This window comes from Epinephelus fuscoguttatus, linkage group LG4 (assembly GCF_011397635.1).
Source record: "Epinephelus fuscoguttatus linkage group LG4, E.fuscoguttatus.final_Chr_v1".
In the NCBI taxonomy this organism is placed as follows: Eukaryota; Metazoa; Chordata; class Actinopteri; order Perciformes; family Serranidae; genus Epinephelus; species Epinephelus fuscoguttatus.
The window spans coordinates 19,243,647-19,258,870 of record NC_064755.1 but is presented as its reverse complement, the minus strand read 5'-3'; the positions used below and the strand labels follow the sequence as shown (position 1 = coordinate 19,258,870).

Genomic DNA, 15,224 nt, shown 5'->3' with positions numbered 1-15,224 from the left:
CTTTCCTCATTTGCACATGGAAGGGCAGACTGGTGGGCTCTCTCCACCACAGGCTTTCCACGTAGGCACGCAGAAAGATGGAGAGGTATGCTTTCTCCGCCTTATGCTTTCCACATAGGCATATGGAAGAGGCTTTGTGCGTAGGCCCGAGGAAAGGCAGAGGGGCCCCAGAACAGAGCCATTCCACCAAATATAATACTGCAAATGGAAATAAAGTTTATTTGACTAAAGTGTTCGTGACTGAATTATATTTATATATTGGGCATGTTCATATTGTGCACCTCAAACATTTGGTTAATCTTACTAACAGCTTTGACTGCCAATGTCAAAATTGTTATGATATGTGCCTCCTTAATTATGAATGTTTTATGCTTCCAACAGGCATTATCGCATTAAGTTCTCCTGCATACTAGAAAAAGTTTATATTCAGTGTTACTCACCAAAACACACTGTGTGTGGCCGGGTCACCCACGAGCTTGCATGTGTGTGCCCCATATAAGGAAAACGCTAATAGACTGAAAAGTGCTGCTCAGGGTCAAAACACTCCGCAGGGAACCTCTAAGTGTACTTTTACTGTTTGTCGTTGTCAGCTCATATAAATATCTTAAAAAAAAAGTTACTGCTCTCATGAGATGTGATGAACTTATGACCCTGCACACACATACTGTATGGAGTCAGTCTGTAACAGAACTGTACACTACATGGGCCCCCATGCAAATCCTTCTCCAGATGGCCCATCCTTTCTCTGGCCTCGCCTGGCCTTGTGCCTTTTTTTTTTTTGTCCCTGCAGGAAACCTGCGGCGGCTCCAGTGGAGGCGAAGCAACAATTAACCAATCTCTACACACTGCCTCAGCGGCAAAGTGCAACTGAAAGGACGTTAGCACACGTTAGACACAAAAAGACTGTGTTTAGACAGTGGCTTCTTGAAAGAAAGCACAGCCACTTATTTGGTTTGTTCCTTCTGCCAGGAGGCAGAGAGAGATGTGCAGCAGGAATATGGGCTCTGACTTGACAGCCAAGGGAACCAGTGAGGCGACCAAACTCGATTGCCATTGGCCCAAGAAATACCAAACCCAACATAGACATGTGGCACATAGAGTGGTTCTCTTAATAGTAGTTTACTACTACCACATGAATGAGTCAAGGTTTAATTTGTTTTATGTAGATGTGAAAGTGATGTGCTTTTTTATCTTTTTATTTTTCTGACAGGTGAGAAAAAATAAAAATCCTAACTAAATATCTGAAAAAAACGGTTTTGTATGTTAAATGGGGTTGAAAGTATTCACTACATGTCCTTTTGCATTTATAGTGGGTTTATTTATAACACCTTTTTTCAAAATGGCTTCTCAGGCTTTTAAAGAGTGACATCTGATTGATGCCTAATTTGAAAATTGGTCGAGAAGAGAGAGGTCGGGGAAAAAAAGCACATAAAAGAAAAAGAAGGGAGAATACATTATTGAGCCTCAGTGTTAAATTGCTGCATTTATGAAAGTATAAATTAAATGTTTAAAAAAAAATTGAATGATTTATTTGTATTGTTGAGGTTGCAATGTAAAAACCACAAATTATGTGAGGCTACTGTATATTATGCAGAAAGCAACATCAGCGCAGGGACATTTTTGGGTTGACTCAAATAAAACAGACACTGGTAACATACTATCTGTGTGTGGAATGCTTCTCACGTCTGCCCTAAATTCAGGTCTGTAAAAAGGATAGGACACTGAGAATCAACAGAAAAGACACTCCTAATAATTCTGCTATAACAAACGTACAACAGTGCTTTAGGTGTGCTATTATCTCTCTATTGTTGTATTAAGATTATCTCAAAGATGCTGTTTCTCCCAGATAATAAAGCTCCTACAGGCAGGAATGTATTTAACCTTTCAAAAACCTGAGAAATGAGTGGTATCTCCAAAATAATCACATACTGTATATCATGCCTCTATTTACATATTTCCCTTCAGAGATTTATTTGTGTAGGATAATATCAAGACCTTTTGCACACTGATATTTTAGTAATATAAAGGTAACATCTTAATCAGAAATGCTCTTGAGGGCAAAATAAAGCATTTCATTTTATCAGCCCTCAGGACTGCAGTGCAGCCTCCACTATAGGGTCAATGCCACAAAGGACCAATTGATCTATCTTCTAATTATTACCTTAAGATGTTCTGCGTGCAGCATCATACCAGTATCCAATCAAATCCAATTAACACTGGTGGCCCCCTCCAGAAAACTGCATTGTGGGGGGATTACACAGCTATTTGTGCTAGTCTGATTAATGGCCGCAGTAATTAATGCTGAAGGGGTCTGTCTGTGTGCCTCAGCGTAGAGGAGCATACAGCAGTGAGCCAGCTGCAGCGAACAGAGCTCACACTCACACACATGCACACGCGCGAGTGACACACACACCAAACACCTGGATCCTCTCATATGTTGCACACGATATGAGGCAGTTTATGGAAAGTTTTGTGCCTCTGCATAAGGACAGATAAAATACTATATGGAAAAGTCTGCTCCATATGCTGTGACTTTCTACATACACAAAAAAAGTTGCATCTACACATTAAAGGGAAAACTTTATCACAGATTCTCATTTTATTATTTTTTAATAAGGCCTCACCTTTTGCTTAAACTCGGCATTTGAGTGCTCACTCACCACACGCTCATACAGCATGCATGCAGTCAGAGAGACAGAGAAAGAGTGGGGGAGGCACACTGCGTGGAAGAGTATAACAGATGTGCAATGACAATTGCAGAACTGAGCTAAATTGAGTTAGAAAACACTCCTCCGTTCAAATTTAGCAGTATTTTATTTGACTTCCTGTTTTAAGATGCTTAAAAAGTGCATATCATAACAGAACAACAATAGTGTGCAGTTTGTGTCACACAGCGAGCAGCAACTCTAAAAACATGATGGACTAAAGGTTGCTTTCAAAAATAAATCTATATTTGTATAATTTATAATGATACCACATGTGACCCTAATTTTATCTATTTTTTATTTTGAATCAAAAACAGATAAAAATGTTAAGACTGTTTATTATGCGCTCAATAAAACTGCAGCTCGTGTCATTAATTTAAAGTCTTAAATGTAATTATAATACAAGTTGTGTCGCTTTTACTGTCACAACTATACAATTCAGGAAACAGGAAAATCCGCAACAGACACTCCACTGGAGACTTGTCTAGCAGACATACTAGTGTATAATTGAAGTACACCAATCCAAATAATTCATAAAGCAATCTACTTGCAGCATCCGCTTCCAGAGATAACAATCTGCAGCATCTTCAGCACAGAATTATCACAGGTGGTTGAAGGCCTTAAACCTAATCTCCAGGATGTGACATGCAAATTTGAAGGCTCTTCCTTTGCTTCACTCAGTGTGCATCTATCAGTCTATTTCAACATCAAATGTTCTTTATCGTGCAATGTTATCTCATATTTCAAAGGCTGTGGTTGATATGGCATGACTCCAGCCCGATAAGAGCACAAACACCTGCTTGCTCTGCAGGCGTGCTGCTTGGAGAGGCCTTTATATTGGCTTTGGATTGCTTTGCTGAAATATAAGGTTTAATCTCTCTGTTTTTCACCTGCCTTTCCAAATCCTCTCCATGTCTTTTTTCCTCATACTGATGCGTGGTAATTTTCCGTAAATTGTAGCACAAAGGACTATGAAAAGCCTTGCAAACACTTTGTGAAAATTGCTTTGACTCTATGCAAGTTTTTTTATGTGTCCTTTTGTCCTTTCATTTTTTTTATTCCTTATGCATCTTTTTGAGTCTTGCATCAATGTTTGTGTGTGTGTGTGTGTGCCCGTTGGCTTGTACATGGCTGACTTCTGAAAAGAGACAAACTGCTATCACTACGCTTTGTTTTGCTCTGTAGGTTAACCACAGCAACAGAGAAATTCACAATTCATTAGGTGCAAATACTCAATTCTCAGTATTCTCTGAAGGCCACTTGAAGGAGAGGTGAAATGACTCATGAATGATGAATACAAAACTGTTACCAAAATAAATGGTAAATAACGCTGTAGATTTCTGTTGAACGGATGGAAAATGTTAAGCATGCTTGTAGTCCTTTGCAATTTCACACTTTAAATGAGGAATGGCCATATTGGCCAATTTTGGCAATTTTGCAGCCATACATGAGAAAAGTAACTGTGAGATGAAATTTGCAGTGATGCCAGCAGAAATGTCTGATCAGATGGGGCCACTGAAAATGTTGGGGTGGCACTTCAGGAATTCACTTATAATTGAGAACTATGTCAGAATTGCACACTGATATATTTAAGTTTCTTATTTTACAGTTAATAATTACCTGATGTGCCTACAGTAGACTAATAATGGCACAGTTGACATTCTAAGTTTCACAGCAATCCTGTTTTATTATCTTATGTAGCAATTAAATGTTTTTTCATCTAGGCTGCTTGTCATTTTCCTTAAAAAATATACATTTAGCTTTAATCTGAAGGTGTGCATTGATTGTAAGGAACAAAACATTTACCAGGAACAAGCCCTCTCAAGTTCAGGGGAGACTCCTGGGTACCCATACAACCCATTTTCTTACAGATATTATCAGGTGAGAGCTTAAGCTCAAATGGCCATGCCAGTTATTCCCTCGCCAAACTTTAGCTTAACTTTGGGGCCTTATTCAGCCCCCTTTTTGACATGGTCAGCCCACATGGTACTTATGGATGCCCTAGGTTGTCAAGTTTCACAGGATGCCACTGCCCTTCACGCTAAAGTATGAGCGGCCATGGCCCGCTGGCCCTTGGCTTCCCCTTGGAGCACCAGTGGAGATTTGGGGCTGTTTCACACAAGGATGAGCGAGTACCCCACTATCTGTGTCTGCATTAGTATCTGTTTCTGTATCTGTATCTAATACACTTAATTAACTGTTTCTGTATCTGTTTCAGTTTCTGTATCTGTATCTAACCCACTTAATTAACTGTATCTGTTTATGTAGCTGTATCTGTTTCAGTTTCTGTATCTGTATCTGTATCTAACCCACTTAATTAACTGCATCTGTTTCTGTATCTGTTTCAGTTTCTGTATCTAACCCACTAAATTAACTGTTTCTGTATCTGTATCTAACCCACTAAATTAACTTTCTGTTTCTGTATCTGCATCTAACCCACTTAATTAGCTGTACCTGTATCTGTTTCTGTATCTGTATCTAACCCACTAAATTAACTATATTTGTATCTGTTTCTGTACCTGTTTCAGTTTCACTTTCTGTTTCTGTATCTGTATCTGTATCTAACCCACTAAATTAACTGTATCTGTTTCTGTTTCTGTACCTGTTTCAGTTTCTGTTTCTGTATCTGTATCTAACCCACTAAATTATCTTATCTGTATATGTTTCAGTACTTGTTTGTGTATCTGTATCTGTTTCAGTATATGTATCTGTATCTGTATCTAATCCACTAAATTAACTTTCTGTTTCTGTATCTGCATCTAACCCATTTAATTAGCTGTACTTGTATCTGTTTCTGTATCTGTATCTAACCCACTAAATTAACTGCATCTGTTTCTGTATCTGTTTCACTTTCTGTTTCTGTATCTAAATCTAACCCACTAAATTAACTGTATCTGTATCTGTTTCTGTACCTGTTTCTGTTTCTGTGTCTGTTTCTGTATCTAACCCACTAAATTAACTGTATCTGTATCTGTTTCTGTTTCTGTACCTGTTTCAGTTTCTGTTTCTGTATCTGTATCTGTATCTAACCCACTAAATTATCTTATCTGTATATGTTTCAGTGTTTGTTTCTGTATCTCTATCTGTTTCAGTATCTGTATCTGTATCTGTATCTGTGGGTGTGACATAAACCGGAAATGGGACCTAACTAGGAGTTGTTATTTTTAGCCTTAAATTTATATGGACTGATCAGAAGTTGCTTTATTTATCAGAAAATAATTTACAGAACAACCTCAGGATTGAGCTTTAGATCATTTTTTATCACAAGAATACGAGATTGAACACAGCTACCGAAATGAGGACTTTCCTTCATCACAAATGCAGATATTGACACATTTTACTCAGATGATACATATACTAGTAAAAACTACATTATCTGTGACGGATACTGGTTTCAACTGAGTATGCGGCTCAACCTTAGTATCAGACATAACAAACATAACAAATCAGCAATTTATCCTCCTTTAAATTACTCAACACTTAGGAATCTAAATCAGTTTAAAAGGCCACAAAATGTAGTTTTATAGCTGCAGGTGCACACTTGACTTAGGGTGTATTTGGTAGGATATAGCAAAATGTAATGTCTGGTTATTGGTGGGTGTGTTAGGGGTTGGTAACAATCATGGAAAATTACATTCATACAATCTGTAAAAAGAGGGTTTATAGTATCTCAAACATATATACTTGCAACCAGTCACCAAAATACCAAACTGAAGCAGGTCAGAGCGAACAAAAAAAAAAAAAAACTTGCTGCGCCTCAGGAAAGTCCCGCTGTCAGCAGCAAAAAGCTGTACAATGTGTGTAGTGTAAAAATAGAATCCCGTATCAAACAGTGCTGCTGCCCTGCTCTACAGTATTTGGTAGTTTGGGTTGAAACATTGACAGTTAAAGAGTTGTAAATTATTTTTATCATATATTTATCATTTATATACACTGACTTTACTGACTGAGCAAATTGATCTTTAAGCACAATTGTGAATATCATTGATTATCTGTGTAATGTGGTTTCCCTTTACAGAATGCACTGTCTGCACTTAACAGAAGAGAAAAGAGATATGCCTGTGACAGCAAAAATAAATTCTGGATGGATCAACTCACTGTTCAAAAATTCAGATGTTGTGGTTGTCATTGTTAGTCCAAATCAATGTGCATCGATCCTTCCACTTCAAGGACCTACAAAAACAGGAAAAAAGTAACAGTCATATATCACTGCATATAAGAAATGCATATTAAAACACACTGGTAAACCATTGCAAAGGGCCAATTAGTTACATCTAATATTCAGTATGTAGACACACTGGGAAGCCAAAGTGAAAGCCAGCCCCAGCGTCTTGCCTTGCATTTTTTCCAACAGTGTGTCCCCAATTTTCTTCTTGGATGCCTGCTGCTTATGGTCTGGCACCTGGTTGCTACAGTTTTAAAAGGTCCCAACCTTACCTAAGTGCTGTGAGGGTACAGCCCAAAAAAATCGCAAATATAGCAATATAAGAAGACTATAAGAAAATATAAGCAGAGGGCAAATGTCTGGTGGGGCATAGGTGATGACTGAGAGGGATTACTTTTATATGAGTCCATACCAGGGGCGATTGTTCTGAGACAACAAGGGAGGCTGAACTTCCCCTAAAATTCCATAGAAGAACTGGTCAAATATGCACTATTGACTTTACATTAAAATAAGAATTTACATTGCATTAAACATGTGCTTGGATGCGTTTCACATCATGACTATGTTGTTCAAATGTCAGCTGTTTATCACCAGTTTTCAAACGCAACCTCCCTGTCATACATTCTCGTGTCAGGCCGGTGGACATGGAGTCTCCAAGCATTCCTATGAGACAGTGTTGAGCAGGTTTTTTTCATGCAGAAAAGCGAGATGGTCATTGGATAAATGCGACTAAATCGTCACTTCCAGGGAGGCTCAGCTTCCCTGGGACCTAATGGAGCGGTAGGCAGGAGAGGATGCTCGGTGTATGCATGATGATTGGAGGAGCTGTCTAAAAGGCTGAACCCCTTTGTGATTAACAGCGCTTTGGAAATACACACCGGCATCATCACATTTCAAGCTCAGTCCCATGCGGATATTTGCAAGAGCGAGTCTTCTGACAAACCCATCTGAAAATCTTTGAGGTGTGTTTTGCTGTAGTCCTATGGCATGAGTGTGGTTGAAAAACGGCTTCAATTAAATGTTCCTTTTATAAGTTACCGCCTCGCTACAATATGACAAATTTTATGATGTAAACTTAAAGTGAGCTTCCCCTGTTTGAAAGACCAGCAGCCGCCACTGGTCTATACATTGTGTTTTGGGATCCTCCTGCATAGTAAGCCTTTGAAATTAAGTTAACAACCAATAGAGAAGGGTTAAATTTTCCAGAAATCTGATTAAAATGTCAAACATTGATAGAACACTAAGATTATGGATGTGTAATATATGTTATAGATGCATAGATTGTTATAAATGTGGAAATCAGATATGGAAATCTCCTCATTAGAGGGGCATGAGTCATAGCTGTAGGCTACACAGTAATTACATTGTGAATTATTCCCCTTTGTGACTAGATGAAGTTTACATCTAAACATACTGTGTGAAGAAAAGCTTTAATATGCAGCATCGATCCATCATCACACATTCAAGTCTGCCTCATTTATCGAGCTGACATCTCAACACGACAAAAACTTCTTACAGCAAAATTGGTTTGGTACAATTGAAATCTGATGGACATTAGGCACACTGCGGCCACATTAAGCCTCGATGCAATCAAAGCAGCAATAGTTTTGTTGTTGTTGTTGGTCTGGCTGGAAATTGGCAGTAATAAGGATGTTTAAAGACATGCAGTGGAGACTATTGACGTCTCAGGCCTTTGAGACCAGCCAATAGATTTTTTTTTACTTGATTCAGTTGCCAATCTGCCATAATTATTAAGGCTGTCTAGTCTTTACAGGCACCATAGAATACAAATGAACTTCATACTGCAGCGATAGTCGTCATGGAGAAAGCACCTCTGTGTAAGGCTGGTTAGAGTAGCTTGAGCTTCCTCAGATGTCAGCGATCAGCATTAAAATCATCTTATATGTGCATGCGGTGCAGTACAGCAGCACTACCGTTTTCCCAGGCACATCTCTACCCACACAAACTGTCCTCATGCACTCAAAAATGTAGACACACAGACACACAGGGAAACACATACACAAACATAGTGTGTGTGTAGAAATATTTTCTTGCTCCTGCATGCGTAGGCTTCATGATGAGATAGCACAAGGCAGAGAGCGAACCCGTTCAGCTTGACACATGTTTTATTATTCCTGCATTATGCAACCATTGCTAAATGTCATGTAAATGCTTCAATGAATTTCAATTTACCATCAAGCCACTAAGCCCCAATTTGTACTTTGAGTTGATAAAGTGAAATAGAGGGATGAGAAAAAGTGGCTCAGTAGAGAGAAGAGACTGCACGGGACACTTCTCTGAGAGTTGTTTTATCCGTCCATGAATGCAGAATGTCACTGGCGGTGAGGGAATGAAAAAAAAAAAAAAAAAAGTCATTTGTCAGCTGTATCAAGACTCTGAGAGTAATTAATGTGGAAACAGCAGTATTGTGATTAGCATTGCTGAACAAGTACTAGATAGGAAGTGTCCAAGTCTGTGGTGATTAAACATTCAACGCAGTTTAGGAAACAAAATCTGCATTTGTAAGTGCTGGATCTGACAAACCGATAGTTAATCATAATTTCACGTGCTGAAATTCTACTTTACAGTTGGTAACTGACTTCACTTTGCCAACGACATAGACAAATGTTCACAGAAAGTAAATATTATGACACCCACATTTCACTAAGTAGGCTAACCGCACAGTATTACACTTGATACTTAGGACATTAGGTATATTGAGATATTGACTGAGTCAAGATAAGCTGTATATATGCTCACCGGCCACTTTGCTAGTAGTGGGTTGGACTGCTGCTCACTGGATATTTTCTCTTTTTCGGACTATCCTCTGTAAACCCTAGAGATGGTTGTGCGTGAAAATCCCAGTAGATCAGCAGTGTGTGAAATACTCAGACCAGCCTGTCTGGCTCCAACAACCATGCCACATTCAAAGTCACTTAAATCACCTTTCTTCCCCATTCTGATGCTCAGTTTGAACTTCAACAGGTTGTCTTGACCATGTCTACATGCCTGTATGCGTTGACTTGTTGCCACGTGATTGGCTGATTAGCTATTAGGGCTGTCAAAATTGCTCAAAAATGACGTTCGGATATTCCTTCTAAAAATAACTTATAGGTTCGAACCATTCGAAAAATTTTTTTTTTTTTTTTTTTGCATTATGTCCACAAGAGGGCAAACTAATACAGGGAAACATACTTGTATATGTATTAATACAAGGAAACATAACTACTTGCAGGTATTTTTATTTCAACATAAATGTCTTTGAAAACATTTACCTACACATTAAAACACATAAAACAATTATCTATAACATTATGCTATAAATGACCGCGGACCTCTCGCTTCGCCACTGCGAATAGCCTCGAAGTGCCGGACCGTGACCGACTCGCGTCCTGCAGCGATCATTTCAGCGTCTGGTCTATTTTCTGTGCGAGCCGTGAGCGAATGTGTCAAGCCGGGTGACAGAGACAACAGCTGGGAGCAGAACCGCTTGTCGACCAGCGTGGAGAAATGCGCGTCTGATGCCAACGCCCACTTGCAAAGAGGACAGCTGCGGTGGTGTTTTTTTTTCTCCACAATCGAATATCAATTTTCACATTAGAAGGTCCAGTTTTTTTTCAAATTCGAATTTAGAATATTCGTTGACAGCCCTATTAGCTATTAGCATAAACAAGCAGTTTAATAGGTGTACCGAATTAAGTGGCTGGTGAATTTGAGAATTCTCAGGTACAGATTAAAGCAAAACAAGACACATTTCCTTTGTCACCAGTGGTCCATCATGTGTATTGCAGAATGACTGCAAAAGCAAAATCAATATTTCAGACAAACCAGATACTAATATGATAAAAAATTAAGGCCAATTTCCACCAGATGTGTGTTGGTTGCGTCTCCGCTCCGGCACGGCAGCGGAGCCGATAGGATTCCATTCTAGTCAATGTGTGTGTTTCCACCGGCTGCGGCTGTGCTGCGTTCTGGCTCCGGAGCCCTCCGCAACAGAGACGCAGGACTTCTATTTTTGCCGGACGCTGGAGCACAACACAGCAATTCAGCACAGAGCAGATTGTGCGGGGCAGGAAGTCGTGCACAGAAACACAATAAAACATCCGGTTAATTTTCAAAATAAAGTACATAGTGTTCATGGCGGATCATATTTCCCTGCACTACACCTTAAAAACTACATAATGGGCAGAGGCAGGCCTGAAGTCAACAGGTCAGAGGGTTTCAGACGTCATTTCACCCCGTGAACACCATGGATGAGGAGATATTAATCATGGCAGTGCACCGAGATGTCTTCCGGCGGAGCTGCACCGCACCGCACAGCAAACGCAGCTGGTGGGTATTGACGGACAGCGGAGCATGCAGCGGATAACCAGTGCTGCCGTTCCGCAACGGACACGCATCCAGTGGAAATCCGGCGTTAGGCGCAGGAACTTATTTTTTTCCCCAAGAGTATTCTGTCTTGTCATGCCCTACTGTTCTGCTTTTGGTTTGTAGTGACCTTAACCATGACCTCTTTGTCCTAAACCTACCCATATCAGATCTCAATACATCAGCATGATGAGTGCTAGCCAATCAGAGCAAAGTAGGGCAGGATTAGCTGACTGCTTACATCTGAATGCTAACATACAAACAACATGCAAATTTGTCTGGCAGGCAATTTTTCCATATTTCCCATCTTAGTTTAGTATGCTAACATTTGCTAATTAGCACTAAAGACAGGCCAAAGATGTGTTATAACAAAAGATAATGAATTACAAGCTGCGCCAATGGTATGAAATGGAGACATTTTCGGGTGTGTCGGTCTCTCCCTTGCATTCTCCCACCTTGTTTTGAAGTGTTGTTAATGTTGTGTGGATTGTCGTTAGTGTTTGCGCCTAATTTTGCTGCTTATTTTTATCTGCTAGCATTATCTGATGTCAACCCCATGCAAATCAGATGTTGCTAAATCTTGAGAGAGGGTGACGTTGGAAAAGACAGGGTTTGAAAAAAGTTTATTTCACCCGATTTGTCAGTCTTGAAAATGCCATTTTAGTTTCAGAATGTTAAGAAGATATGCCACTATGCAGCACAAGAATCTCTCATAACCTTTGCTCATGTTCACTTTTCAGTACCATTAGAATCAATGGACCCAGGACTGTTGCTGGTCTCCTAAAGGGGCAGGACACATACACAGGAAATGACTTTAAAATGTGCCATCTGTACAGGCATAAGCGCAGCTGAAGCTAATGAGAAAATCATTATTTGCAGGTATTCATACACCAAACTATCGGACAAATTAAAATTTTGACTTGAGGAAGGGGTCTGTATCGTATTTGATGGCCATCCATACAATAGTTATTGAGATATTTCAGTCTGGACCAAAGCGGTGGATTGACTGAGTGACCCCCCCAGAGTGACATTAACTCCCTGAGAGTCACACTGCCAACATGTACTAACATGTAGCAATGCATAAGTCATGAATATGTTGTATTAATGAATCATGAGGTAATGAATAATTTATGAATGTGTGAATTGACATACTGACCACTTTGTTCATGATTCTTTCCTGATTAACCTTGACACCGTGAATATCTATTTGTTTGGGTTAATCAAACTAGTGCTGATGTCTGCATGAAATTATAACTGCATGTTGATGGATGAACAATTAAAGACAACAAGACGTACGACTGATATCTTGGTGAGTTTAGTAAGCACTGTCCGTGATTCTCCCCTAGAGACAAACAAATGTTGAGAAAATTGGTGTTGACTTGAATTGTCTCAAAAGTGGCTCTAGCTAAATTGGTTATGTCAGCAAGAGTAACATTAAGCATGCTATTGCCTCATGGGAAAGGAAAAAAGAGGAGGCCAGAATCTAAATCTGGATGTGCGATACTTGACCTTGCACCCCAATAGAACTGACTTCAAAATCAATTTGACAGATGAGGAAAGGAAATTAAGCAGCACTCATCCTGAGAGGTTTTTGGTAAGTTCGACTCCACATAAAGCCTCTCATCTCTGTATCTCAAGGAAAGATCTTTCTGTGGTGTTTAATATACATTTACATAAAAAAGTCCCATTCATCAGCAGGTTAAGAAAAGGTCAAAAGTATTACTGCTTGCGTTTGACTCATTTGACTGTCTTTCATTAGAGCCGGCAAGCTTTGCCATAAAAGCAGTGCCAGCTGGCCACTGTCTGCTACCTGGCTGTTCATTTTACTGTCATTTCATCCCAGACACTAAATGAGCACAATGAGATGAATTTCAGTAACAGCAATTACTGAGGAACAATTAGTCCAATTAGAGGATGAAATATTTGGCATGGCTAAGTGTAAGTGGATAATGATACGAAGCTCAATTGCAGAAATATTGTAGACACACAGTAGAAAAAAAGATTTACTTGCATCACAGTGCTGGATATTTGGAAATTATAGGTTGATTTAAGAGTTCTTAACTTTTTATTCCTGAAGTGAAGCAAGTAGAGTTTAAGGTCAGTGCATTAATCCATAAGATAGGTTCTCAAAACTGGGTAGGATACATAGTATACTAATAGCATTGTTACTATAGCCACAGACCCACTGCCATTTCACCTATCTATATATTCAACCACATGCTCATGCATGCAGTGAGGACGTACAATGCCGTGCTGTGACAAAATTCCACAACAAGTTAAAGACCTACATTCAAACCTTACTTATTAGCAACATGTACTTAAATTATAAATAGTAAATGTAGTCATTGCGCAGTAGAACGCTCCCTGACAGTGTTTTACTTGCGTTCTCATGCGAGGTCGTCAAATACTGATGCTTTCTTGTGCCTTCTATGTCCATGAGACAGCTTTTAACATCTGTGAGTGACACACAGCTCTCTCCTGGGTGAAATTTGTTGGACCAAGTGCTCATATAGTTGCAGTTAGGTTTAGGCAACAAAAATACTTGGGTAGGTTTAGAAATCATCATATTTTCAGGTAAAATAATTTAGGAACGTAATGGTAAGTACGTGACTGATGGATGTAGCAATGTAACTGATAATGAGGACCAAATAGGGAGTGCTGCACTGTGCTCTTGAAGGATAGGGCAAATAGTCACATATAGATATAAAATAACGACTGTTATTAAAAATGCTTCATTGATACATTGATAAACCAACGCCTTTCGACCAGAGTCTTTATCAGGGTATAAAATGCAGTGGAAATAGGTGTGCAATTCAAGAACCCATGTAGACGTCATGTGGTGCAGGTCACAAAAAACACATTGAAAGAAATTGCCAATGAAAATGAGGTGAATATATACTGTGAGTAAATAGTTAGTTTTTTTCATCTGACATTGTCGCACATCTAAACGTAAATACAACCTCATGTGCCAATCATGTTTGCACACTGGGTCCGAAACTTTGTCAATCATTAAAATTTTCGGAACCGGTCTGATTTTCGTCACTTTTTGTATATGTCAGAAGCCTTTGGAGAGCTGGTTGACCAAGAAGACAAGACAGAGGAACAGAGGAATCATTTCATGACTCAGACAGCTCACTTTCAACAGGTAAGATAGTAATATTCAGCTGGATGATGATGAAGAGGAGGAGGATGTGGACCGCACACAGAATGTGGAGGACAGCTCCGCCTCTTCCTGCAGCTGCAGTGCCAAATGCAAGACAGAGAGGGAGTGGTGACAGCCAGATAGGTAACTTCAGTGGAGAGAGGCAAAAGAGGAAATGTGTCTTCTCATTTTGTCACGTATTGCGAATTTTCCCAACAAAGAGAGCAAGAAAAAAGAGATGGGTTTACATTGGAGGCAGCTGAAAGCCTGGTTTACACTGTGGGACCCTGCTTTTTGTCCTTTGTGACCGTGTGAACAGACTTTGACATTGTTATGTAAGAATTGTGATTTCACTGAAGACACCATTTTTAAGGAGCTCTACAAAAAAAAAAAGTCTAAAAGTCATCCAGTCTATGTGAAACAAATGCACGGATTATTTTTTTCCACATAATTATGTGATGGAATCGTGCTTTCATGGTCACCTTGTGGGATTTACAGCTAAACTCAAGAATTCAAAAATACACCCACACTCATTATCTCTGCTTTGAGTTTGGAGATCAAATTGCCAAGCCTGTTAAAAAGATTTTTTCCTCCTCCTCCCCACGGCCCAGAGTAAAATAAATCTAGTCTCAGCAAGGTGTTAGAAAGTTGTTACTTATCCGGTTGATAAAAACAGATGGTCAGGAGGCCTTAACCATTCATGTCGTTTGGCTCAACAATACACAGTGCAGTTGTGTGTTGTTGGCATAGATCTGCAGTTTCTCCCACATCACCTAAGGGAGACGTGTAGTGAGTGAGTTTGAGCCTAATTTAGAGATTTCTCTGTAAACCTTTTTTCGTTTGT

General features: G+C 39.5%; 1 protein-coding gene across 2 annotated transcripts in view; it reads right to left on the bottom strand.

Annotated features, from left to right (window-relative positions):
- lrrc4ca (leucine rich repeat containing 4C, genome duplicate a) overlaps nt 1–15,224 on the bottom strand; it is a 241,271-nt gene that overhangs the window by 138,879 nt on the left and 87,168 nt on the right. For both annotated transcript variants that reach the window (XM_049574549.1, XM_049574550.1), the window contains one exon: nt 6,804–6,878. The gene's annotated coding sequence lies outside the window, so the exon portion shown is untranslated. The remainder of the gene's footprint in view (nt 1–6,803; nt 6,879–15,224) is intronic.